Source organism: Primulina tabacum, chromosome 2, assembly GCF_025594145.1.
Source record: "Primulina tabacum isolate GXHZ01 chromosome 2, ASM2559414v2, whole genome shotgun sequence".
NCBI classification, from domain to species: Eukaryota; Viridiplantae; Streptophyta; class Magnoliopsida; order Lamiales; family Gesneriaceae; genus Primulina; species Primulina tabacum.
In genome coordinates this window covers 16,417,128-16,421,323 of record NC_134551.1, presented here as the reverse complement: position 1 = coordinate 16,421,323, position 4,196 = coordinate 16,417,128, and the positions used below count along the sequence as shown (strand labels likewise).

Sequence of the window (4,196 nt, the reverse complement as noted above, 5' to 3'; positions counted from 1 at the left end):
ATTACTATATGGATCATTAACTATTTTACCACTTCTAAGGGTAATAACAGATTTTATTTGATCAATTTTTTCATTTTTTAATTCTTGATTTTGATTTTAAGGATTAGGTTGAGGTTGAGATGGAAATTTTCCTTTTTCATGAATATTAAGTGCAGATGCAAATTTTGCAAGAGTTTCTTTCAAATCACTCATAGATTGACAATTTTGAATATTGATAGACTCTTGCTTTTGGATAAATGCATGGATTACATCTTCAAAGTTTTTTCTTGGAGGTGTAACATAAGGAATATAACCTTGATGATTTTGGTTATTTTGAAAATATTGTTGTGACGGTTGTGCATTATTATCATTCCTCCAACTAAAATGAGGATGATTTTTCCATCCAAGATTATATGATGGTGAAAAAGGATCTAGTATTGGTTTTTTATAATTGTTAACATAATTTGCTTGTTCATGGAGACATTCTTTAAATGAAGGTAATGTTGGACGATCTTTTGTAGCATGATCATGTGTATCACATATATGACAAACAATTTCTTGAATACTTTTTAATTGACCACTCTTTTTCATTTCTAATGACTCAATTTTTCTCGCTAAAGATGCAAGTTTAGCTTGAATATCTATATCATCTTTAAGATTATAGATACCACCCACATTTGTTGAATTATTTTTTTTAGTTGTTGGTGGTTCTATTGTGCCTATATTATCCCAAATTTGAGCATTTTCTGCTAATGAATCCAAATATTCCATAGCTTCATTTGGGTTTTTATCTTCAAAAGTTCCATTACACATGAATTCTATCATTTGCCTATCTTTAGGTATTAGACCTTCATAAAAGTGAGAAACTATTCTCCATGTTTCAAAACCATGATGTGGGCATGTATTAAGTAATTCATTATATCTATCCCAACATTGATAAAACGTTTCTCCTTGTTTTTGAGAAAAAGTTGTAATTTGTCTTTTAAAAGAGTTTGTTCTATGGGAAGGGAAAAACTTTTTGAGAAATTGTTGTTGCATTTCTTCCCATGATCTTAGTGAACTTGATCTTAAATTTTGTAGCCATGTTTTAGCTTTATCTTTTAAAGAAAAAGGGAAAAGCTATAATCGAACTATATCCATGCTACAATTTTGATCATTATAAGTGTTACAAACTTTCTCAAATTCTCTTAGATGCAAATATGGATTTTCAGAATCTAAGCCATGAAAATTTGGTAAAAGTTGAATAATTTGAGGTTTGAAGTTGAAATTAGATGCATCAGGAGGAAAAACTAAACAAGATGGGGCACGAGTTCTAATAGGGTTCATATTGTACCTAAGTGTTCTTAATTGATCATGTTCTTGATTATTATTATTATTATTATTATTATTATTATTATTATCATTATCTTGATTATTTGAATTATCATCCATGTTTAAATTATTTTCAGATACTCGAATAAGTCTACCAATTTTTTTTCGACTCCAAATACTCATACAAAAAAAAAAAACAACAAAATACTTATAAATAAAACATAATTAACAAATATAAACTTAATTTATACCTCCCGGCAACGGCGCCAAAAACTTGCTACTACTTAAATAATAATTCACCCAAGTGTAGGTTGTCTGCAAGTAATATATTTCGTAAGTACGAGATCGATCCTCAGAGAGGTTATTTTGAGTTTAAATTTATTTATTTATAGATTACCAAATGCAATAATGAAGTTTACAAATTATAAATTTTGTCAAGGCTTGAGGATTTATTCTATGTTTATGTAATATTGTTTAACTAAAAGTAAAACAAAAGAAACCACCATAAATAATGGTTCCAAGAAAATTAAACACACACATAATGTAATATAGTTCCCACTATAGAAAATACCGAATTAACCGATATTTTATATATAGTACCTATGATTATAATTATAACTATATAAATAAATAATTGCATAAAGTAAATGTTAAATTAAATCATTATATTTCATTTAGAACAACCGGCAGGGCCACGCTATTGCTTAAATGAAATATATTGATTTAATAAGTTAGTTGCGATAAAGTAAATGTTAGTTGCGGAAAAGTAAAAGTTAGTTGCGAGAAAGTAAAAGTTAGTTGCGAGAAAGTAAAAGTTAGATGCAAAAAATAAAAGTTAGTTGCGATAAAGTAAATGTTAGATTGTTAGATGTTAGTATTAAATCATAATATTTCATTTAGAACAACCGGCAGAGCCACACTATCGTCTAAATGAAATATTATGATATTATTCTATAAATATATATTTATATATATCTATATATATATAATAATAAGTGATGAAATATTTATTTTATAAAAATTAAACAACAAATCAAGATAACCACTTTAATGGTATCAAGCATTTGATGTAAATTGATAACAACAAATAATTCATTTTTATACCTACAACAAAAATAAGTTAGCTAAATGAAAAGAAATAAAGAAAGAATATACAAAATATAAACAATCTTACTTCACCAAGAATGCATCCTCTTCACCTTGACATAATAGATTTAGCTTGCCATAAGCTTACTTTTGATCAATACTAAAATATCACTCATAGTTGAGAACATGAAAGAAAATATATTGGAACTTAGAACTTTGATACACACTCACATTATATTTTACAATGAGATAGAATGATTCTCAAGCTAGCACAAGGCCTCTATTTATAGGCCAAATGAGAGAAAGGGTCAAAAGTTTTATTAATGCCATGTAGTTGCAATAGTATTCTTTGTCTCCTCCAAGTTCAATTCCATGTTCCTTCTTTCAATGCTTTGTTCCACGACTTTAATCAACGAATTTGACTCTGCTCAAAACGGTAAACATGTGGGGAATTGTCTGTAGATGAATTTGGCCACTTGGTTCACCTCATTTGGTTAAATATTGAAATAGTTATGATTTTTTTACTATATGCTGGTCATAGTAAAAGTAAATTTGTCCTCCTTCTGATATTTGCACAATTTGATTATCTTAATGAACTTTTTAGGCAATCATGTCTTCTGCAAAGTTGTAGATAATTTCTCAAGGATTCCAAACATGTTTGAGTTACCTCCATTTGAATTTTCTAGCTTGAGTTATCATTATTTTACCAACACGTAGAAAACCTGAAAATAAAACATATTTAGTAAGACAATTAAATATAAACAAACAATACTAAAATAACATAATTTTATAATTTTAATGAAACTTAAATTTTAAAATACAGATTTTAACATATAATAAATTATTAATTTTAAGTTTCATCAGTAAGGCTTGACATGTAAAGATGAACGACGTCATATTATTGGGTCCTAATCAAACGTGAGACAAAATTTTACGTAGAGGGTTGCATGCAGATGCAATTGAAAACTACCTTTTAGGAATTATGATTGGCTGATATTATTCGGGATCATAATTTGCAAATTGGACCTTACGTACCTACTGAGGAAAGGAGTTTCCCGTTTTCACTAGAGGGTAGTGAAAGATGTCAAAACAGTCGGACCGAAGATTTATAAAGTAAAAGTATATACTTTATATCTTACTAAATATTTTAAAATAGTCATTAACATTTATCTGTTTTACTTTTAAGTACAAATTTGACAATGTCTTCGATTCGCAACCCATTATCTGCAATACTCGACAAACACATATTAACCGGACCTAATTACCTCAATTGGCTAAGAAACCTAAAAATCGTCTTGAACTCGGAAAGGATAGCATATACACAGACTGAATCGCCCCCTGTTGAGGCTCTGACTGACTGCACTCCCGAGGAATTGCAGACTTACAAGGAATGGTGTGACCATGACTTGAAGGCCAAGTATTATATGCAGGATTCTATGAATGATGAGAAGTCGACTCTTTATGTGGGTTCTTCATCTGGTACGAAGATTGGTCCACATGGGAAGGGAAAGAATAGTTCTTTCCAACATCCCAAGAAGAACGTGCCCTTGAAAAGGCAATCTCCGAGTCCCGCTGTGGCAGCCATACCAGTGACGGCTGACAAGACTGTTGATGTATGTCATCACTGCAAGAAGCCTGGACATTGGAGCCGTAACTGCAGAGAATATCTTACCCAGAAAGGTTCTGGAAATGGTATGTTCTACATTGAAGTAAACATTTCAATTAACTCTACTTCTTGGTTATTAGATACCGGCTGTGGCTCACATCTCTATAAAGATTTACAGGTGATGAGAAGAAGTAGAAGACTTAAGGAAGGTGAG

The 4,196-nt window shown here is 30.1% G+C and overlaps 1 non-coding gene across 1 annotated transcript; it reads left to right on the top strand.

Moving 5' to 3' along the window:
• The first annotated feature begins 862 nt into the window (after positions 1-862).
• On the top strand, positions 863-973 carry LOC142538140 (small nucleolar RNA R71). The gene has a single exon (XR_012818679.1). It is a non-coding gene; the product is annotated as a small nucleolar RNA R71 (small nucleolar RNA).
• Positions 974-4,196: the final 3,223 nt, after the last annotated feature.